Source organism: Peromyscus californicus, unplaced genomic scaffold (genome assembly GCF_007827085.1).
Source record: "Peromyscus californicus insignis strain IS unplaced genomic scaffold, ASM782708v3 Scaffold_4__1_contigs__length_199733344, whole genome shotgun sequence".
Lineage (NCBI taxonomy): Eukaryota > Metazoa > Chordata > Mammalia > Rodentia > Cricetidae > Peromyscus > Peromyscus californicus.
This window is the reverse complement of record NW_026294562.1, coordinates 67091129-67114958: the sequence shown is the minus strand read 5'-3', so window position 1 is coordinate 67114958 and position 23830 is coordinate 67091129.

The following is a 23830-nucleotide window of genomic DNA, read 5'->3' as shown; positions in this document are numbered from 1 at the left end:
TGGGAAAGTCCCACAAACACCCCGATATATAGCCCACAGTCTGCAGGCTGAGAAATCCAAAGTCAAGGCAGAGGCAGATTCTACATGTCCTAGTTAGTTTCATCTTTTAACTTGACACAGTCTAGGGTCATCTGAGGAAGCCTCAACTGAAAAGCTTCCTCCATCAGATTGGCCTGTGGTCATCCATGAGGAGTTGTACTGATTGATGATTAGTGTGAGAAGGCTCAGCCCATGTTAGTTAGCACCATCCTTAGGCAGGTGGGCCAGGGCTGTGTAAGAAATCTAGCTCAGGGACACAGAGAGGGGGCCAGTAAACAGGGTTCCTCCATGGTTCCTGCCTCCAAGTTCCTGCTGTGACTTTCTCCAGTGATGGACTGTGACCTGGAAGTGAGCATTGAAATAAACCCTCTCCTTCTCCAAGTCGCTTTTGGTCAGTGTTTTAGCACAGCAACACACAGGAAACTGGAACACTGTGTCTGTGGAGGGTCCCCTTCTAGTTCACAGCCAGCACCTTTTCACTGCATCTTCATAGAAGTGGGAGGTACCACCCCAGCCTCTTATTGGGCTGTTAATTTCTAAGTGAGGTCTCTGACCTCATGGCATGATCAACTCTCAAAAGCTCATCCTAGATGTCATCACATTAAGGGCTAGAATGCCAACATGGATTTAGGGGATGATAAATACTGAGATCATAGCAACAGGTGTTGGATTTGTAGGTTATGGATCTGATACTACTTAACAGGAAAGGAAGAGGCCACACTGAATCTTCCCGGAGGTCTCAGAATGAATCTAGAGAGGTTCATGATGCTCTTTTATCAAGAAGGCATCTAGTCTTGCAGTCATCCCATATTCCAAAGTCACCAAAATAAAACAGGCAAGAAGGTCACGGTCAAGTCTCCTTTTCTGGAGTGGTGAGTCGCCAGTCCATGGTGAGATACTGGACTAGAGCCTGGATCAGCCATGGTGCACAGCCTTCAGAAGGGCCAGGCTCCGAGCCTCATTCAGCTGGTACAGCCGAAGCCATCAGGGGATCACACTTTATCTTATCTATGAGAGACCAGGCACACGATCTGTACGATGTAGAGGTCCAAGGAGTAGAAAGAAAATGGGCGACAGTTCCCCAAACCCTAGGAGACTCTGGTGCTTCCATGGGGAGGCAGAATGAGGACAAGTTGTAACACAATCAATAAAGGCTTTGGTGGTGTTTTATATAATGAAACCACAGCGAACAGAAAATCCCTATTCTCAAGTAATTTATATGAGGTGTTTTTAAGTCACCAGGGGGTCAATTCAATTTAGAATTTACACATGGATTCATGGACTTAGCAGCTTGAATATGACTTTCTACACCTCCTGTTCTCTCTAGCCTACCTGGTTTTCCCCAGGAACATGCAACCTCAGGGCTTCTGGGAGGCTGTGGGCTGCTTGGAGGGTAGTATGTTGCCTTTCTGCTGGCAAAAGAGTTTGGGTTTCCTATTAGAAGTAGAATGTGAGTGAGAGAATTTTTCAAAGAGCTTGGCCTGTAGTGTCATGTGGTCCTGAATGATGAACAATGCTAGCCCTTACCTCTTCATCCATTGTACTTGGTCGTCCAGGATGGTGCTTGAGCACAGCCGGGCTGCCTCTCCACCTGGCTCTGGAGAGGAGGGAGAGATACAGGGGCAGGAGGATCCTCCTGCTTCTCTCACAGAAGAATGGGCCTGAGGTACTTGTTCTCAGCTTGGTGGCTTGCAAAGGTTGAGAAGATCTGCTTCATCCCTTAGGTGGGGGTGGGTGTCAGTGTGCTAGCAGGGGCAATGAGCCTCAGGGAGACAGAGAGGAGATACTACAGCCCGTCCGCTGAGGGTGGGAGGGCTGCCCACCAGCGCTGGCACAGCACACTCTCAGCTTGACCTAACAGGCTAGAAAGCTGTGGCAGGGTCTCTTGGTGGAACCTAAGGACCTGTGGGCCTTCATCTCCCTTTGTGTCTCTCTTTCTGTGTCTTACTCTGCTCCCTCAGTCTTTAGATGCTGTGATCCTCCTCAGAACTACCTACCAGGCTCTTGGGAGCCCTGGATGCTGAGCTAGCTACCACTGTTCTCTTCTTTCTTGCTTGAAATGAGGTGCATTCAACCTCTTCCTGGGGATCAATCCTCCCTTAGCATTCTCAAAAAGGACTCTTCCTGATCCGGTCTCCCACTCCATAAGAATGTGGGGTGAAATTCTCAGACACAGGAATGAACTCTACGTAGTCCATACTTAGTAAGCACTTAGCAGTCCATACTTAGCAAGCGCTTAGTAGTCCATACTTAGTAAGCACTGTGTAGTAATTAACCAAGTGAGTCAGTTAGAGTGCCATGTGTGATTGATTACTATATTAACATAGCATTTCCAATTTTGTTGGAAACAAATGCATTAATTAATAACAGGGCAGTTTCACCTCCTTGTACTTTAGAAATACAATTAGGCTGCTTATATCTTTCCATTTTATAAACTGAAAGGCCAAAATAATCTCCCACAAAGGAAATATGGAGATTAAATGCCTTAGTATTGAGGGGTCACTTCTGTTACAAGACACTGCAGTTTTAAAAGAAGGACACATTTCACTGTACAAATTCTACAAATACTTTATGATGAAATTTAACAAAAAAAAATAGTTAACAAACTGCAGATTTGGGTAAAAAAAAAAAAAAAGCAAAGCAGGGTGGCTAGCTGAACATTATACATGATAAATGTACCTCCTATCTATCTAGACCCCAGAGTTTGTCAAGGCAGAAGTCAGGGTAAAACAGTTCAAGCTTGCTGTGACAAAAATCTGTCCTCATACTTCTCTGACTGGCAGAGTGAACAAGCTGCCCATTGCTGGTGGAAATAATAGACAAGGGAGATTTAAAAGAAAAGTCTCCCTTGTGGGAGGCTGGTTGGAGTGTATATTTTAGTATTAGAAATGAGCGTTCCCTCCAAGTCAACAGTCAAGGACTTTTTGAGACACGTGTGCCTGTCTACTTCTGTCTCCTCTTCCTCCCTCCACCTCAGTAACAGGCACCCCTCCCCCTGCTATTCAGAGAGATTCCCCCCATTGAGCCCATTGAGACCAGTTGTTGGAGAAAGAGGCAAATCGTAAAAACAAACAAAAGAATAATAAGAATAGCAGCAGCAGAAACAGATGGTTTCGAGGATTTAGCATTTTAATATTTATTTTAAAATAAAAAGAACTTATGCTATTTGCAAGTAATTCTAACAACATGAAACTGAGTTAAAAAAAAAAAAGTTACAGGCCCCCGTCCCCATAACCCACTCACAGCAATCAATAAAAAGGAGGCACAGACTTTCAAGTTTGTATCCCCCATTCAAGCATATGTTGCAAATCCATGTGTATGTCTACATGTACACAGCATATCATACGCTGTAAATAAAAGCAAAGTGATGGAGCTAGAGAGATGGCTGTGATGCTAAGAACACCGGCTGCTCATGCAGAGGACCCCGATTCAGTTCCCAGTACCCACGTGACTGTTCATAACCATCCGTAATTCCAGTTCAATGGCATCTTAACTTCTTGAGCACTGCACACGTGTTGTGTATACACACATGCAAGCAAACACCCACACACACGAAAATACCCTTTAAAAAAGTGATGATAGCACATACCATTCTGAAACTTTGAATATTTCCAAAACTTGAGCAAACATGGGCAGCTCTTAGAGTCGGCGTACATGGAACTGTTTCGTACTATCATGAGGCGCCTCATTCTTTGGTATTTCGATGACTGTATCCAGGTGAGGAGAAAGCTATGTTTTAGGTTCATAGAGCTTTTGTGCATCTTTACCTGATTGCATGCTGGCCTAGTGAGTGGACAAGAATGGCCTCATGCTAATATTTCTGTGAGGCAGAGATTCCTAAACATGCTCCTCACATGTGCCCATTCATGCATTTGCCTTCCCTATGGCAGGTGCAGACTGTGCATGCCATCTAATGTTTTAAGAACCACCATTTCCCACTCTTCCTGCACCAGCTCACATTTCCAGGTAAGAGGCAAAGGCCAGTGGCTCAGAACATTGCAAATTCCATTTCTCTGTTCACTTTTTCTGCAAAATTGGAGGGAAAACTTCCTGTGAAGTGGCTACAGGATTAGGCAACTAATAGGCAAGGAATATCTCTGGCAAACCTGGCCAGTCCAGTACTGACCCTCAGTGTAAAAGACTGGGTGTAGCTGGGTTGCAACCCCTGAAACACTCACTAGTGGAAGATAAAGCCCAGCTGCTATGGTGAGAGCTATGGGGACCGTGAAAGTAATCTTTTCTGATCAGTAAATTAGAGGCCCAGAGTCTGAGAAGGAGCCTCTGTTCTGCTCACCCTTCTAACCTGCAGAGACGTGGTGGTCTGTGTTGCTTGAGCACACACCACTGAGGCACTATCCAGCCTTCCATTCTTCTTAGAGTCATAATATTTCTGTCTTAGTTAGGTTTCTTTTTTTTTTAATTATTAAGAGATTTTCTATTCATTTTACATACCAACCATGGATTCCCCTCTCCTCCCTCCTCCTTCCCCCCACCCCCGAACCAACCCCTATACCCACCTCCTCCAAGGCAAGGTCTTCCATGGGGAGTCAGCAGAGCCTGGTACATTCAGTTGAGGCAGGTCCAAGCCCCTCCTCCCTGCACCAAGGCTACACAAAGTGTCCCACCACAGGCACTAGGCTCCAAAAAGCTAGCTCATGCACCAAGGATGGGTCCTGATCCCACTGCCTGGGGGATCCCTAAACAGTTCAAGCTAAACAACTGTCTCGCTTATCCAGAGGGCCTAGTCCAGTACCATGGGGGCTTCTCAGCTATTGGTCCACAGCTCATACATTTCCACTAGTTTGGCTGGTTGTCGCTGTACATATTCCCATCATGGTCTTGATGTCTCTTGCTCATAGAATCCCTCCTCTCTCTCATATATTGGACCCCTGGAGCTCTGCCCGGGACCCAGCCATGGATCTCTGCATCTGCTTCCATCAGTTACTGGATGAGAGCTCTATGATGATAGTTAGGGTATTTAGCCATTTGATCACTGGAGTAGGCCAGTTCAGGCACCCTCTTGATTATTGCCAGTAGTCTATGGTTGAGTTATCCTTGTGGATTTCTGGGAACTCCCCTAGCACTCTGTTTCTCCCTATTCCCATGGTGTCTTCATTTATCATGGTATCTCTTTCCTTGCTCTCCCACTCTGTCCCTGTTCTAGCTCAAATCTCCTGTTCCTCTATGTTCTCATCACCCATCCCTTGCCCTCCATTACCCCCCTAGCCCCCAGTTTGCTCATGTAGATCTCATCTATTTCTCCTTCTCTGAGTGATCCATGTATCTATCCTTTCTAGGGTCCTCCCTGCTAGCTAGCCTTCCTGGAGCTGTGGGTTGCAGTCTGATTATCCTTTGCTTTACATCTAGTATCCACTTATGAGTGAGTACATACCATGTTTGTCCTTCTGAGTCTGGGTTACCTCACTCAAGATGATATTTTCTAGTTCCATCCATTTGCCTGCAAACCTCATGATGTCATTGTTTTTCTCTGCTGAGTAGTACTCCGGTTTTTATATGTACCACATTTTCTTAATCCATTCTTCACTTAAAGGCATCTAGGTTGTTTCCAGGCTCTAGCTATTATGAATAATGCTGCTATGAACAATTTTCTGAGAAACCGCCATACTGATTTCCAAAGTGGCTGTACAAGTTTGCACTCCCACCAACAGTGGAGGAATGTTCGTTCCCCTTGCTCCACATCCTCTCCAACAGAAGCTGTCTTCAGTATTTTTGATCTTAGCCATTCTGACAGGTGTAAGATGATATCTCAGAATCATTTTGATTTGCATTTCCCTGATGACTAAGGATGTTGAGCAATTCGTTAAATGTCTTTTGGCCATTTGAGATTCTTCCATTGAGAATTCTCTGTTTAGCTCTGTAGTTCATTTTTTAAATTGGATTGTTAGGTATTTTGATGTCTAGTTTCTTGAGTTCTTTATATATTTTGGAGATCAGCCCTCTCAGTAAGATATGGGGTTGGTGAAGATCTTTTCCCATTCAGAAGACTGTCATTTTGTCTTATTGCTGTGAAAAACATCATGACCAAAAGAAACTAGGAGAGGAAAAGGTTTATTTCAGTTTACATCTTGTGGTCCATCATCCAGGGAAGTCAGGGCAAGAACTCAAGGCAGGAACCTGGAGGCAGAAGCTGATGCAGAGGCCATGGAGGGGAGCTGCTTACTGCCTTGCTCAGTCTGCTTTTCTCTAGTACGCAGGACCATCAACCTGGGGAGGTACTACCTACAATGAACCAGGCCCTCTCACATTAATAACCAATCAAGAGACTGCCCCATGGTCCAATCTTGTGGGGACATTTTCTCAGTTGAAATTCCCTCTTCCTAGATAGCTCTAGCTTATGTCAAGTTGACATAAAATGGTCTCAATGCCCCTCTGACACTCCACTGCACTGTGCCTGTTGATAGGAATTACTGTTGTACCTTGAGTCACATAGTGCTCAAGTGCCTCTGACTGACTCTACACACATTCTGCTCTGAGATGTTCTGTCTTGCAGCTCTGCCTTCAGGGTCAGCAGTAACTTTGGGATGTAGAGGGTCCTCTCCTGTAGTAGTCCTGGCCAGAACCAAGCAAGTCCAGTGCTGGAGCCTAGCCATCGTTATTTGCTGTTCTACCCTTATTCCAGAGTCTCCTCTTGGCTGACAGTGTTGGAGGCCAGTCCACAGTGATGGCCTCATGGCTGCCTATTTCCCATCCAGAGTCCTTCTTTCCCACTTGTTTGAATCTCTGTGCCCCTGATTCAGTCTCCACTGACAAAAGATTGTGATGTTCATGGAGGCTGAAGTGCCGCACACAGCTTCATATGCTGTTAATGTTTTCTGGCAAGGCCAAATATGTTGCCCACAGCCTCAAGTCCTCCCCACATCCTTGCCTGTGTAGAAAGCCTGGTTGCCTCCCACCACTCGTGGCCTTCTCTGCTCAGCTGGCCTGGTTCTAAAGAAGGGTAACACTGCAGGATCCCCAGTGCATGTCAGGGTCAGCTAAGGACACGTGATGGTTGCTGTCTCCTTAGAAGTCCCATCGTAGACACCCTGGGGACCCTAAAATGGAGAAGATGTCAGGGAAGAGGGAGTGCTGGACTGCAGGGACTGCCACAGCGATGTTTGCGTTGTAACCAAATCAGCAATGTTTGCGTTGTAACCAAATCACAGAGGTACCCTGGTGAAATGGCTGCTTTATGGCGGCCACTGGAGTGAGCCTTTTCTTTTGGCACCTTACAAACACCTCAGGGGCCACAGAAGTTGTGACAGAGAGGCTGGGGCTTTTCAGTGGGAATGAATAGATGCTCTCACACAGCCCTGCCCCAGAGCACACTGGCAGACCTTCCCTGGCTGACCTTCCCCATTTCAAGCCGGGTCACTTCCGATCTTACTCCGAAGTCCTGCGGCCTATCAATAAAGCCCTCACAAGTGCTGGCTTTATGGAGACTGGAATGAACTGAGGCATTGGAACAGTTTGGTTGTTCTCATGGAGACCTCAACAAAGTCGAGGCAGCTTTAATGGGGGAAAAGAACACCAGCGTTCAACTAAAAAAGTGCCCTTAACTTCACAATGAAAACATCGGTGTGCCTTGTAGTGCGTGGGCTGACAAATGCCAGGCAGATGTGTTTGTGACTCCAATGATGTGAGGCCAGGCACCTGGGGATTTTCCCTGGATGGGTTCTGGGTGATTTTAACAACTGCAATGTCTTCTTTGGAATAAATTCCTCTAGGAAACCTTAAAGGCACAAAAAGAAAACAAGGAAGACCTCTCACAACCCATTGCTCAGCTTCAAAAGTCATTGTCCTTTTTCATAATACCTGCCTTCCTCTTGTCACTGTGGAGTGTGCCAAAGCAAAGCACAGGCTCATAGACTCTCCAGATAAACGGGTTTAAAAAGACGTCTTTAACTTCTATCTCTCTGTCTGTCTGTCTGTCTATCTATCATCTATCTGTCTTTATCTATCTATAGCTGTCTATCATCTATCATCATCATCTATCTATCATCTATCTCTATCTGTCATCTATCTGTCTGCATGTCATCTATCAATCCATCTATCTATCTATCTATCTATCTATCTATCTATCTATCTATCTATCATCATCATCATCATCTTCTATCTAATCAGAATTTCCATTTATGGTCTCAACAACTGAGCCCATGAGGAAAGCAAATCTCTTCTCAGGGAACTCTGTGCCCTGCATGACTCAGTACTATTTCAAACAGACCCAATCCCAGGGTGTGTTTACCCTTCATATGACAATGGAGAGGCAGCTTAAACACAGTGTGCTCCAACCTGATTGCCACTAGTAGGCTTCTGGGCTGAGATTTTTCTCTCCTTTCTTCCCTATAGGGTACCTCACTGGAGGCTTTGTAGGGAATCTGGGCTCCATCAGGAGCATTGTCCTAAGTCCTGGGTTTATCCATATTTGGGGAGATCAGAAGAGAGTCACTATCCAAGAGTACCTTCTGGTATTCTGATACATTAAGTGTAGATTCTGGCATTAAAGACACACTACCAATCTGCTATTTTCCAGGCCATTGTTCTAAAGAAGATCAATTTCTGAATGAATTCTTTTAAGGAGAATATATATATAAAGTGTTTAACTTGATTCATAAAATGTTCATTCCTCTCTGTATCAGATGACAAATTTTTGACTTTTCTCTCTGTGTTATATTATTAGAATTTAAATGAAGAAAGCTATGCACATTTCAGGTGAATTTGTTTTTCTTTGCTAGTTATTCTATGCATTATTAAAACATTTAGCATGCTCATTAGTATTCCAAAAGGTAATTAGCATATTTAATCAAAAACAATTAAGGGCAAACACTGCCTTCCTTTTTAAGTAATAAAATATTTACTACTATAAAAACAAATGGAAGCCAATCTTTACCTCAAGATGCTGACTTCTGAGAAGAACTGAGGGAGGAGGAAGGAGGCAGAAAGGAGAGAATGGAAGGGTGGAGAGAGGCAAAGAATGAGAAAGGATGAGAAAGTTCCAGGACTGCTTGGCAATTTCAAGCTACCTCTGGAGGATTATTTTTTGTTTTAAACAGGGCTCCCTCTCTGTCCCCGCCCCCATCCCCAAGGATTTTAATGTCTATAAGCCAAATGCAGAGAAATAAAATTTCCTTGGTTCTCTTCAAAACTTATAATAAAAGACAATATATGAATGAAGAAAGTCAAACAATTCCCTGCCCAGGAACCCCATTTCCGATCTAGCAATTTCTTTCTGTAAACATAAGTTTGAATACTAAGGTGTCGAGTGAGGCCTGGAGGTGCCAGTAGTAACAGTGGCAAGAAGATGATGGAAATAGTGGGGTCTGCACTTGGAGAAGGCTCTGAAGGGTTACTCCAACAGTTCCCTGTCATTGAGCTAGCCTGTCTTGGGGGTTTGCTGTGGTTTTAGAGACAGAAATGACACTTCCCATGCCTGTAATTTTGCAGGTCTGTACCCATGCCCGTGGTTCACAATGCCCTGGGAATCTGGACTCTGTCCCTCCTATCCAGACTTCTGGAGTGCCTCGTGCTTGTACTGCTCAGCCTTATGTCTTCAGTTCCTCCTCTCAGCCACACAGACTTGTAGTGGGTAGCCATTCCAGCTTTGATCTGGAAGTTCCAACCCCCATTGAGACTTTGGCAACTATCACGCCTACAAGGCGGGGCCAAGGGAGGCGCCGGGGGACCCGAGAGCTGGATCGGTGGGGAGCCGGGATGGTGGGAGCCGGGGCCCGCACTCGGGGAGGAGGGGGATCGCCTCACTTACAGCGGTTTTTCGCTGGTCTGGGGGCTAAGCTAGGGAGCTGAGACCGGACTAGCTGCTCCCTTTTTCGGGAATGGAACCGTGTAGGCGTTCCCTGGTTCTATGGAACTCTGCAGGCGGGTTTAGGTACCCGCCAGCCGGGGAGGAGGCTGAGGGCGGGAGCCACCCAGGCCTTTGGAACTTGCCCCACGTTGGGCGCCAGATATTGGTGAAATTATTAAGGCCACTCCACGTAGTTAAAAGGAGATTTATTTAATGGCATAACTTACAAATTAAGGAATAGGTAGGTCGCGGAGTCTGGGGAAGGTGTATCACAGTCCAGCGGTGTTCTCTGGAGCTCTGCTTGGTCCACCTCTCTAGTCCAGGGTCCCGCAACAGAGAGAGCGCCCGCCGATCCAGCTCTCGGGTCCCCCGGCGCCTCCCTTGGCCCCGCCTTGTAGGCATGACAGTTGCCAAAGTCTCAATGGGGGTTGGAACTTCCAGATCAAAGCTGGAATGGCTACCCACTACACAGACTTTCTGTCTTTCCAAAGACACCAAGGCCACTGCTGTGTTTGTTCTGATGTCTAGTTTCTTGAGTTCTTTGTTGGTGACTCTGCGCTCTTCCAGGTGCTCAGTCTCTGAGTAGCTGTAGTCAGTGTTTCCTTGAAGCTGGGGTGTGTGTATTCACTGAGTAGTGAGGTGGTTTATGCTCCCCAATCAGCATTCTGTTTACAATATGATGGAAAACAATGAGCCATCTTCTGGAATTTCCACCTCCTTTTTTTTTTTTTTTTTTTTTTTTTAACCAATAATCATGTCTTGGGCTTAATTTCTTCCAAAGTAGAACCTAAGACAAGAGCTTGGACTCAAATCATTATTTGGGGGATTTGATTCTGAGAACCTGGAGTGTCAGTTAGGAAGGAGAAAGTAGGAATGGGGGAAGACAGTACAGGATGAGTTATCAAGTTAAATAGTCACAAAACTAAACAAATCCTCACTAAAAAATCAAAGTATAATATCACACACACACAAACACACATACACACACACACACACACACACACACACACACACACACAACACACTCACACATACCACACATCCAGTTTTCAAAATCGCCGTTTATCCACGAGGCTGTCCTTCCTCTAGGGCACAGACACTTTTGTAAAATACCATCCAGCCGTCACTAGGTGAGCCATGTCTCCCTTGCCAGTGGACTGTGTCATGCTTTTGTCTTGTTATTTTCCTTACTATAGGTTTGTAGCATGTTTTCAAACCAGATGACACAAGCCTTTCCACCACGGGGACTCTTGCGTGGCTCTACATGTGAGCTTTACTTTTTCATTTCTGTGAGGCATTATATCAGAGTTTTGACAGGGATAGTGTTGAATCTGTAGATTTCCTTGTCGATTGGGCAGATTTAGCAGTATTAGCAAGAATCCAATCCATGAACGTGGGGTGTTTTTCCATTTGTTTGTGTCTTCAAAGTTTTCTACCTACATTTGTTAGTTTTCAGTGTTCTGGACCATTCTTAGTTCAGTTTACTAGTAAGTGTAGCTTGATTTTTCCTGCCTGGCCCACAGTCAGGACAAATCTCTCTCACCCGCCAGTCCCAAGCTGCTCAAACCCGATCAAGTAAACACAGAGACTTATATTGGTTTCAAACTGTATGGCCGTGGCAGGCTTCTTGTTAACTGTTCTTACAGCTTAAATTAATCCATTTCTATTAATCTATACCTTGCCACGTGGCTTGTGGCTTACCGGTACTTTACATCTTCCTTGTCCTGATGGCGGCTGGCAGTGTCTCCCTCCCCAGCTTCCTGTTCTCTCAATTTTCCTCTCTGTTAGTCCCGCCTATACTTCCTGCCTGGCCACTGCCAATCAGTGATTTATTCATTGACCAATCAGCAACACATTTGACATACAGACCATCCCACAGCAAGTAAGTATTTTTTTTCCTTATGACTCTGTTATAAAAGGGTCCCCCCCTCCCCTGGCCCCGTGTGTGTGTGTGTGTGTGTGTGTGTGTGTGTGTGTGTGTGTGTGTGTGTATGTGAACCATGCAGGTGCCTAAGGAGATTCTGTGGAGCTGGAGTTACAGGCAGTTTTGAGTCACCCAACATGGATGCTGGGAATCATACCCAGGTCCTCTGGGAAAGCAGCCAGTGTCTTATCCCCTGAGGCACCTCTCAAGCCTCAGATTTGCTTTCTTAATTTCTTTTTTAGCAAGTTCACTATTGATTTGTAGAAACACTACTGATTTTTGTATGCTGATTTTGTAACCCGAAACATCACTAAGTTTATCAGTCCTAATCCTCTTTGGTGAAACTTCTAGGCTTCACTAAGATACAGTGACACTAAATATGGGAGCGACTGGGGTTGTTCCCAGTTAACACGCCCCTTTCTCACTACCTGAGAAGACCTAGAGACACTGGCAAATTTCAGTTTTCAAGGTCAATGTCAGTTACATGTATCAAATTTTTATTCAAATAACTAAAATAGTAGCGAATAAATACACTTTATAGATTCAGGGGGTTAATGAAGATGAGAAGGGGGTAAAGAAAATGGAAAACCAACACAGAATAAGAAGAGAGGAATATAATATACATATATATATGTATATATATATATATATACATATATATATATATATATATAAATAAACACAAAACACGCAGAAATGATCAAACTGTGTGGGGGATGGATGGTAGCTAGTAAACGTGGCTTGGGGAGGTCCAATAGAACCTTCTTTTGAAGTCAAGGCACTGGGAGGGGCATTCACCTCTACTGTATCAAAGAAAATTAAAGTTGCTGCTAATGGCAGGATTTTATAGAATAGAATACAGAGATCAAGTTGTTATTTTAAGAAACTTGTCTCAAGCGTGACATACGGGAAGTTCAAACATAAGAGGCTGTGCATAGACATACCCTGAAACCACTTAAAGCAGGACACAGGCCATCACAACCTAGCAGCTTCAGCAAAGGAAAACACTGCTGCTTAATAACACATGCTATAAATAATGATACAAAAAGTTGCCAAAGTTAAATAATAGTCATATATACTCACCTTGCCAATTCCTCAGCTGATCTTGTTTCTTCAGACTGGAAGCCTCTGTATCCTCATTCGAATGGATCCCATCTGAACTATTGCTCAAAAGCCTAAAAGCTTAACCAGCATCTAGTTCCTCATCCTCATGCCTTAAATACCTTTTTCTGCTTCCTACCATCACTTCCTGGGATTAAAGGCTCTTGCTACCATGCCTGGCTGTTTCCAGTGTGGCTTTGAACTCACAGAGATCCAGAGGGATCTCTGCCTCTGGAATACTAGGATTAAAGGCGTGTGTGCCACCATTTTCAGGCCTCTATGTCTGTCTAGTGGCTGTTCTGTTCTCTGACCCCAGATAAATTTATTAGGGTGCACAATATTTTGGGGAACACAATATCACCACAAGGATATGGAACACAGATGCTTTTGTGGCTCTTACAAATCTAGCACTAATACAACATTCTGCCTCTTTGTGTCCTGCAGGGCAGGCTATTCCAATGTATGTGAAATATGTGTCAATGATAATAATAAAGCCTAGACTGAGGTATGGTGAAAAAAATACATGAAATTTGCTTTTTCAAGTTCATGTTGGATAACTAAGAAACACACAAGAAGAAGAAAAAGAAAGAAAGAACGAAAGAAAGAAAGAAGAAAAGAAAGAAAGAGAGAAAGAAAGAAAAATGGGAAAGAAAAGCTTGAAGTAATGGAGGAGAGCAGAAATTATCAGGATAAAACATGCTGAAAATCAACAGAATCAAAGCAGCAAAGGGAAAAACAGATCAAGAGAAAGAGGTGGAGGTTCCCACAGATAGAACTCAGAGGATCTCAGAAGCTGCTGCTACTGCTGCTGTTCTTGAATTGTAACAGTCCCCAGATTTTATCACAAATGACAACATGTTGGAGGCACCATTCTGACTTTAAAACCCAGCATGTAGGCACTAACACTTGCCAAAATGGGAACAGAGACCTAGCCTATACTTCCAGGATCTGGAAAAGTCCCTAAATGTGCTAACCCTGCTTTTTGGCTTCTGTAGTTCCATTTCTTGCTAACTGTTTTTGTTAAATAAAATGAACCAACCAGGATGTGGTTTTTTTTTTTATCTAAAAGACAAAGAATGTAGGGCTCCAGGTTGCATGATTTGGGCATATTCTCCCTGCAGTTGCCAGCAAGCTACAGACTTTCTACTAGGCTTTAAAAGTGTCCATGTGTGTTCTTTGGTGGACTTAATGTCACAACATTCTGGAGGCCCCAGCAAGATCACCAGAGACTAAGACACTGGAACACTGGGGGCCTTGAACCCCCTCTGGGGCAATAGCTTGAAGAACTGACAGTTCCTGGGGAGTACACACCCTGAGACATTCCAGGACCCCAGGAATTTCTCCTGCCTCTACTGCTACTGCCCTAGCCCTAGAGACTCCCCATGCCTGAATCCGTCTCTTCTGGAGACCAGCCTGTTTATGGAACTGCTGAAAAAGACAGAACACAACTCAAATTCCAGTGTCTGGGATATGTGTGTGACATCACTGGATCCCCTGGCTTAATTGTGTGTCTTTTTGTGTCCTATTGTCTTTATTGTTGCCTGTTTGTATGTCTCTTTCTGTGTATTTTTGTCAATTCTGTTGGTTAGAAGAAAGGAAGCTGCGATGGGAGGGGGAATGAGCAGTCCTAAGATGTTCTGGAAATGTATATTAAAACACATCAAGGAAGCTTTTGCATGTAAGGACAAATATGGTGTTTGTCTCTTATCCCAGGAAACTCTGGGCCTTCTTTGAAATAGAATGGCCTTCTTTTGGAGTTAGGTAGCTCAGTGATGGATCTCTGGACCCCCCAGGTTCAGATTTCTTGTGACATGGTGACTGGAAACTGGGGCCACTCCAACCAATTTTCCTACATTGACTATGGCCTTCTCTGGTGCAAGACCCCTCCCTGGCTTAAGATCTGTGTCATCTTGCTGGGGACCTGAATCCTCTTGGTTTGGCCAGGTGGCTCAGAGAAATCCAAACCTCTATCTGTTCTTTCCACCCTGCTGGAGGAAGCAGACTTTCCTCTCCATATGTCCCAGCATAGCACTGGGCCATGCCCAGGGATGGAGAAATAGTTTACCTGACTGCATTTAGGGGAATGATGGGGGTAGTCTCTTCTGCCTATGGTCCCCTCTCCCCTCCACACATGTGAAGTGGCTCTGGCTATGGGAGATCCAGGAGAAATTCCTCTAGGGCAGAAGCTGCCCCCATCCTCCAATTAAAGGAGGCACTCCTGAAGGCTTAAGACCTTAAGGGTCTCCCTCTCCCCTTTCATGGTTTATGTCTCTTTCTCAACCAGTGATCTGTGTACTTGGAAAACTCAGAACCCATCATTCTCTGAAAAACCTCGGGATGACTGCCTACAGCTCCTGGGATGACTACCTGCCTACAGCTCCTGGGATGACTGCCTGCCTACAGCTCCTGGGATGACTGCCTGCCTACAGCTCCTGGGATGACTGACTGCCTACAGCTCCTGGGATGACTGACTGCCTATAGCTCCTGGGATGACTGACTGCCTACAGATCCTGGGATGACTGACTGCCTACAACTCCTGGAATGACTGACTGCCCATAGCTCCTGGGATTAATGACTGCCTACAGCTTCTGAGATAACTGACTGCCTACAGCTCCTGGGATGACTACCTGCAACTCCTGGGATGACTGACTGCCTACAGCTCCTGGGATAACTGACTGCCTATAGCTCCTGGGATTAATGAATGCATACAGCTTCTGAGATGACTGACTGCCTACAGCTCCTGGGATGACTGACTGACTACAGCTCCTGGGCTAACTGACTGCCTATATCTCCTGGGATGACTGAATACCTACAGCTCCTGGCAGTGCTAGAAGAAGTCTTACCAATCTGCCTAAAATGAGCAAGGTGATACAAGAACCCCAAGAATCACCCACTGGGTCCTGGAGTGCCTCTGAGAGGTTTCACTAGGTGCTCACCCCCATAGACCCAGACATAACCATCAAGCAACCAATATTGCTTTTGTTATGGCTCCAGATAATAGAGAAAAAAAACTTCAGAAGTTAGGAGGGTATGAGAGTCCTAATTATTGGGGATTGCTCAGAGGTTTACAATAATTGTGACTCTGTAGGAGAAAAAGCAGAATAAAATATTAACCTGAGCAGTAGCGGCGGTGCTTAGAGAGAACAGTCAGAATGGGAAGCCAGAAATGCCAGGAAAAGAGAAGGCTAGAGAAAGACCAAAGTGCTGATTGTAAGCAAAAGGGACACTAGAGAAACGAATGCCCAAATCAGAAAGGGAAGAAGGATGCCCTTTCCTTCGCTTGGGAGGGAACTGACAGGAACTGACAGGGCGGCTCCATTCCATTCCATTGACCCCTCAGGAGACCAGGACAACATTGAAGGGAGGGGTCATGTCTGTTAAATTCCTGGTCGACACAGGAGCAGCCCACTCAGTCCTGACAGAGCCATTCCAACCAAGGACAACCAGAAAAAAGTCTCCCCTTTCCCTGGACAACCTCCCGGTGGTGGATTTGAGACAAGACACTGTGACCCACTCCTTCTTAGTCACACTAGGCTGCCCCAGCCCCTATTGAAACAGACTTACTACAAAAACTATGGGCAACCGTACCCTTTAGGGAGGCCACTGCCCATCTTCCACTGAATCCTACTCAGCCTCCCATCTGTGTTCTTGTGACCTTCTCCCTCTTGAATGAATAATTCCTCCAACCAAGCCTGGCACCTGAAATGGCACCCAAACTTTGGGATACCTGCAGGATTTGTAACAGTGGTCCCATGGGTTCTGGGCTGAGAATAACCCATCAGGATTGGCCATCTACTGAGCACAAATTGTCACCCAATTACTAAGTACTGCTGCACCAGTAAGGATCAAACACTATCCTATAATCCAGGAAGCAAAGCTAGGGGTTGCTGAACACATTAACAGGCTACAGGAAGCAGGAGTCCTCATTTCCAGCCATTCCTCTTGGAACACCACCTTGTTCCCAGTCCTAAAACCAGTCATTCAAGACTACTGACATACGGAATCTCAGAGAAGTCATCAAAAGGGTAAAGACCATCCATTCCACAATTCCTAATCCCTACCTTCTCTTAAGTCCCCAGCCACCAGAGAAGAAAAATACCACTGTCTTGGACTTAAAAGATGCCTTCTTTTGCCTCCCATTGGTACCTGTAAGCCAACCCATTTTTGCCTTTGGATAGACTGATTCTGAGGGAGGATTTACAGGCCAGCTGACCTGGACTAGGTTGCCACAAGATTAAAAAACTCCCATGTTCTTTGATGAGGTGTTGAGTGCTGAACTCCTGACTTTATGGCAAAAGTACACAGAGAGCACTCTGTTACAGTATGTGGATGACCTTTTCATATCGTCAGAAACAGAGGAGGAATAAAAGACGGCCTCTGAAGGCCTATTAGAGGCACTACAGGCCCTAGGATATCGAGTCTCAGCCAAGAAGGCTCAACTATGTTCACCTTGTGTTACTTACTTTGGGTATAAATTGGAATGAGGTGAACAAACACTGTTCCAGAGCTGAGTCTTGGTGATCCCACAGATCCTCTCACCTGAGGCAAAGGCACACATATTGGGATTTCTGGGGGTGCTCAGATGTTGCTCCTTATGGATATTCAGGTTTGTGGAGCTAGCTAAGTCATTGTATACAAGTACCAGCAATATCCAGCTGCTACAATGGACAGACTCTGAACAGAGAGCTTTCAAGGTCTTGAAGAAGGCCTTCATCTCTATACTACCTCCAGCCTTCCTAGACATCTCTAAATCCTTCTACTTATACATTAGTTAGGATGAGAGTATTGGAAAAGGGGTCTTTCCCCAGACACTGGGACCCTGGAAGAGTCCAGTGGCCTACTTATCCAAAAGACTTGATTCTATTTCTACCAGTTGGCTGGCTTGTTTGTGGGCAGTTCCCACTATGGCCATGCTAGCAAAAGAAGTTAAATTGACTTTGGGCCAGGACCTGTTCCTAACCACACAATACTCCGTAGAGGGCTCCCTGAGAGTGTCCCCAGAGAGATGAATGTCCAACACTTGGATAACACATCGTCAAGCACTTTTCCTGGACTAGCCCAGTATCTGATTTTGTAAAACTTCAGCCATCAACCCAGCATGCCTGTTGCCAAATGATAATCAAGCAGAGCTCCCCCATGATTGCCTGGAAGTGACTGATGCAGTCCAAATCATCCAACCTGACCTAATAAATACCCTGCTACAAAAAATGGAAGAGGTACTGTACACTGATGGGAGCAGTTTTTTTTTTCTGAGATGGAATTTATATGCCAGGGCCACAGATGTCACCTTGGACAGGACAGAATGGGTCCCATCCCTTAGCCTAGAGACTTCGGCACAAATGACCAAGCTCCTGGCATTAACTCAGGTGTTTCGCTGGGGGATGGGCAGAGAGCCATTACCATACACAGAGACAATTGATATGCATTTGTTACAGCCCATATCCACGGGGCCCTCTGTAAGGACAGGGGGCTTGTCACCTCAGCCAGAAAGGAAATAAAAAACAAAGAAGAAATCCTGGCCCTGCTAGAGGCCATATGGTTGCCAAAAGAGGTAGCCATTGTTCACTGCAGCTGGTATCAAATAGGGGACTCTCCTGAGGCCCATGAGAACAGGACAGTAGACTTGGCTACCTGGAAGGCAGCCCTAGAACCGCTGGGGCCTCTCCAGATCTTGGTTACCCTGTCTGAACTTGAATTGCCATCCTACACACCTGAAGAAATCAAATGGACAAAAAGGGAAGATGCCAAACAGGAGGCAAATGGGTAATGATTCTTGCTGGATGGGAGACCTGTATTCCCTGTTGCTATCAGAGACAAACGGTCACCAAACTCCGCCAGGCCACCCATCTAGGGGCACCCAAAACTTCTGAATTATTTAGGCTCATATATCACATCCCTCAACTAGGCAACCATTTCAAAGACATTGTGTCCAAATGTACCAGTTGTGCACATGTCTCAAAAGAGGAAGAAAAGTCCTGGCCCAAGAAAGCCCCCCTGGAGAACTTTGGGAAGTGAACTTTATGGAAATAAAACATGTGGTTCTTGGCTGTCAGTATTTATTAGTTTTCATAGACATCTTGTCTGTATAGATGGAAGCCTATCCCACCTAACAGAGATAGCTTCAGTGTCACCAAGGAACTCCTCCAAAAGTTAATTCCAAGTTTGGGTTGCCCCGTTCCCTGGGTCTGACAATGGCCTGGTCTTCATAACCAAAGTTTCCCCAGATCTGGAAAAGTTCCAAAATGTTGATTGGGAACTACACTGTGCCACTAGCTCACAGTGCTCAGGGCAGATAGAAGCAATGACTAGGACCTTAAAGTAGATTTTAACTAAATCTGTCCTTGAGACTGACAAAAATTGGGTGAGCCTCTACCTTTCGCCCTTCTAAAGGCCAAATGCATCCCATACTAAGAAGGTTTTTACCACATTTGAAATTTTGTTTGGGAGACTTTCCCCTCTCTTCCCTGTTCTTTTCTAAGCTCAGAGATGTTCATAAGACAGAAATTATTAACCAGAGGACTATTCCTCAGACGGTTTGAGAGGTCATGCCCTTGCCTATGTCTGACACTGCCCAGTTACAGCCCAGTGGCCATATATATATATAAAGAAGATCCCAGACTAGGAACCTGGAGCCAACATTGAAAGGTCCATACCCTGTGGTCTTCACCACCCCCACATCAGTGAAGGTCACAAGTGTCACCCCATGGATCCACTACACCCAGCTAAAGGAGGCTATAGAATCCAATGAGAGATGGGTTGTCACCCAGTCTTCTGACTCCCTAAAATAAGACTGACATGGGCCCTATGATCATGATTATTCTATTTTTTTCTACTTCATCTCCCCATTGGGAAAGACCCCCCAAATCCCATGAGCCAGGACCTTGGGTCGGTCTGGCAATTAAGAAAAACCAGAACCAAGGAGCTCATAGTGAGTCTATTTACTACCTTCCAGATAGATTTCTATAAAATATTACATCCAGAGGCAAAGGGGGATGGTTCACTCACACCTGTGGAGGAGCTCACCTCTGGGGCTGCAGGTCCACCAATAAAAGGAGGGGGTCTCCTCTCTATCCAGTGCTATACCTGCCCTGATGATAGCTCCCAAATCTTCCAGGAGCCATGCAAATACTGCTGTGCCCCTCCATAGGGTTGCAAACCAGTCTTCCTTCATAGTCCTAGAAAGGGGCCCATCATAACCTACCTGCAGCCATGAGCAATGCAGTACATAAAGAGGTTAGGACCTGGCAGGAAATTGAAGGTCATTATTGGGAAACCAGTAGGATCTGGGGGGTCAGGTTATATGTATCAATGGTCCAAACCCAGGCAGCAAATTTACTATCCAAACTAAACCAGCACCAAGGGTCATCTGGCCTGAAATAGCCCAACATGATACTCCTAGGATATAAGCCCCCTGAGGTGGTAAGCCTTGAACATCCAAATTTCCCAGGACCCCCCTCACTAACCCAAGGGGTAAAAATCAAGGAGGCTGCAGAAACCACCTCCTCAGTGTTTGGGATGTTAGAGGGAGCACCAGATCCTTAACTATTTTCAATCAGACATAGGTCAAGACTGCTATCTATGCCTGGGCCCCAAGCCTCCATATATTGTGATTGGAAATAATCAAACAATAAGCTCTATTTCTAACCCTAACAACTGTAAATGGGACCAATCTAAACTCACTCTAGGGGGGCCTCCAGGGGAAGGGTGCCTGCTTAATGTCACCAAAATTCCCCTAGGTAGCTCTACTTATGCAGATTCCTGTAGCCATACACAGCATATTAACCCAAGAAATGATTGTCAGACGCATTTCCAGACCCCAGAGACTGCCTGGTTTGCTTGCACTAATGGCTTAACCAAGTGTGCTTTCTCCAAAGTGTTTGCATTGAAGGAGAGCCCGCTACTTAGGGTCCTCATGTATGTCACACCTCAGGTGATCATCTATGATGGAGAAGAGGACAGAGCCCACTCAAATCTAGATTCTGGGCACCTGTGTGAGTGGCGAGCAATTCCTATTCTTATTCCTCTATTGGTGGCGGCAGGTACAGTAGGATCCCCCTGCATCCCGCCCCCTGCAGTGAATATAAAAACTTCAAGGGACTTAGTGTTCAAGTAGAATAGACCTGGGCCATCTTGAAAATTCTGTTTTCTGTCTGGGAGCCTGATAGATAGACTCCTTAGCTGAGGTTTTTCATCCTAATAGAAGATGATTGGACAATCCTCTTTGTCAAACAAGGAGGTCTCTGTACGGTATTGGGAGAAACTTATTGTTTCTATGCCAACCAGTCAGGGATAATTAGAGAAAGTTTAACACGGTCAGAAATGACCTTCAGAAGAGAGAAAGGAGATGTCAAGAATCTAACCACTGGTACCAATCATTGTTCTCCTGGTCCCCCTGGTTGACTACTCAACTTAAAGCCATGGCTGGGTCATTAATCCTTTTGCTCTAGCCCTCATTGTATGACCATGCCTGTTCAACTGCTTACTTAACTATGAACAACAGCGCAAACTGTTAATATGCTGAGGGGTGATATAACCCCCTGCCCCATGATGAGTCCATGATTTGACTCATGCTCGTAGAACCAGTGGGGAACGTAACCCCTACCTTAGCACCATCGACACCATGCCGGACATCCCATTCTAACCTTAAGACTCAGCACGTAGGCCCCAACACCTGCCAAAAGGGGAACAAAGACCCAGTGCATCAAGAACCTAATCCACAATTTCAGGATCCGGGGAAGTCCCGAAATATACTAACCCTGATTTTTTGGCTTCTGTGGTTTTGCCTCTTCTAACTGTTCTTACTGACTGAACTGTGTCAATCAGGATGCGAATTTGCACATAAAAACAAAGAATGGCAAGGCTTGGGGCTCTAGGATTTGGGCAAGTTCCCTGTGCAGCTGCTGTCCAGCAATACAGACTTTCTATTTGGCTTTAAGAGTGTCTATGTGTTCACCATTCTCCGGTGGACTTTACTTGCAACAGAACGCTGGTGCCTCGTGTCCATGTGGACCCTCAGAGTCCTGCTGGTTCTGCTTCCTCCATGTCATCCAATTGGACAAGCTCCTCCAGACAACTTCTACCACTGCCACAGCACCTGACCCATGACCATCTCTCCCCAGAACAAGCTGGATTCCCCTGTGACTCACTTTTTCCATCCATCCCCACAGTACTGCAAAGGTCTATATATGGTTCAGCTCCCATCTCTGGTTAAAAGTCTCCAGTTTCCCCAGTCACCCAGGGGAAAGTAAAAGAAGTTCTCACCATGGTTAAGATGTCCCCTGACCTGTTCCCATTTCCTGCCTGGGACCACTTCCTGTATTTTTTGTTGGAAGCTTAAAATTCCCCCAGGCCTCAGAGTCTGCAGGATCTTCCTGAGACTTCCACTTCCCTGGGTCTTTCTCTGAGAACTTCCCCAGGATGCTAAACTTCCCAATGGCATCCTCCAGATGCTACCCGCATCCATGGGATTTTCCTTTGCCATGCTTTCCACTGACCGATGTAGGATAACCACAGATGAGGACAGAAGATACATCTGCCCAGGTGTGAGGGAACTCTGGGGGAGACAGCAGACTTCTTGTTGTCTCTGTTCTCTGTTGAACTCCCAGGACTGAGGACCAGGCTGGATTGTCAGCAGGCATCTGCCAAATGAAATAAAGTTATTCCACCTCACTGGGGACCAAGGATATAGGAACTAGTGAAACACACCTTCCCTCCCTTAGATGGACAAAGCACAAATATCTGGCAATAGCATTTATGTAGATGAGATGAGTGGGAGCCTAGGGTCAGTGCCTGTAACCTCCTGCTGCTAGGGCCGGACCTGCTTAAGCCAGTGTACCTTCCAGCCATGATAGACTGTGTCTCTTGAACCACTGTGTCAAAATAAACCTCCTAGAAGTTGTTTCTACCAGTCATTCTATCACAGCAAAGAGAAGAAGAGTCGCTCATGCAATAATCAAGAGAGGTACAGCCAGTCTTTAGGATCTGTGACCTCAGGGTTGAAGTTTGTGGAATTCATAGCCTAGGTGGCTCTACCCCCGGAAAGGTTGCTTCAGGAAAAGGTCACAGTTAGGAGTGGGCATGGCTGGAAGCTAACCTTCTTCACATCTTTGTGTACATCAGTGTGCCTCTGAAACAGCGCAGTCAAAAGTACAAAACAGTGAAGAAAATAAGGATAGAGATTAATAAGCCTGAAGACAAAGGGGCACAACTGTTGGGGCAAAAACATGCTGCAAGGCAAATCCTATGTGGGGCACCGAAGAATAAGGAGAGAAGATGAAAAGGTGCTGCGTGGGTTAAATGAAGTACAAAGGCTGTCCCCACAGACGCAACCTGAGATCCTGCCCCACTCCTGAAATAACTGGAGTTTTGAAAAAACAGAAGGTGACAGTGTAGTGAGATGCCTATGGTCACCACCATCCCTCTCCTATGCTTGGACCAGGACAATGACACAGGATTGGAGGAAAGTCCCACCCCAGGGTTCAGGCTCAGAATGGGACAACTCTCATCAGTTAGTAAAACCATGTCTTACTTCCCCACAGCAGAAGCCCAGCCTTTCCTGAGACTCCTCCCATGCTCCCTGCATCTCCCATCTCCTCACAGCAGAAGCCCAGCCTTTCCTGAAGTCCCTGCCATGCTCCCCGCAATAAAGCACTTCTAGTCTTCAGGGCCCTCTTCTGTTCTTTCAGCCCCCAGAACTTTAGGCCTGGGCATGGCCTGGGCCAGATGTTGGAGTCCATGGAGGTAGCCACCTCTACTGATGCTACATGAAATAATTCACATCTTAGGTAACTTCTAGATCTTCTTTATAAGACAATAAACCATAATATCCAAATCCTAAAATGTACACACACATGCATACACGCCTGGACACACCCACCCACCACACAGTACCACAGATACACACATTTCACACATACATCTGACCCCACACACATGTATACACACACTTGTACACACAACCATTC